The sequence below is a fragment of the Anopheles stephensi genome, unplaced genomic scaffold (assembly GCF_013141755.1).
Source record: "Anopheles stephensi strain Indian unplaced genomic scaffold, UCI_ANSTEP_V1.0 ucontig24, whole genome shotgun sequence".
NCBI classification, from domain to species: domain Eukaryota; kingdom Metazoa; phylum Arthropoda; class Insecta; order Diptera; family Culicidae; genus Anopheles; species Anopheles stephensi.
In genome coordinates this window covers 25001-25307 of record NW_023405169.1, presented here as the reverse complement: position 1 = coordinate 25307, position 307 = coordinate 25001, and positions in this window count along the sequence as shown.

Sequence of the window (307 nt, the reverse complement as noted above, 5' to 3'; positions counted from 1 at the left end):
GCTACTAGCGTTCCGTAGCTGGAATTGGCGGTGCTGATCTGTTCCGCGTACAGCGTCACTCCCAGGGCGGCGCTCAGGTCCGTGGCGATCTCCTCGTTTGAGCTGCTTGGGGGGATGTTAGTGCAGATCAGCCTGGTTGTGGGGGTCCTTGGTCGGACTTTTGCCTTGTCCTCCAGCGCAGCCGATACCCTCTTCCACATTTCCAGGGTTTCTGCGTGGTCTGTGCAGGAGAGTTCCAGAAGAATATTCCCCTGGAAGTTCGTCCTCGTGCGCACGACCTTCTGCCGGTCATCCCCGAGCTTTTCCT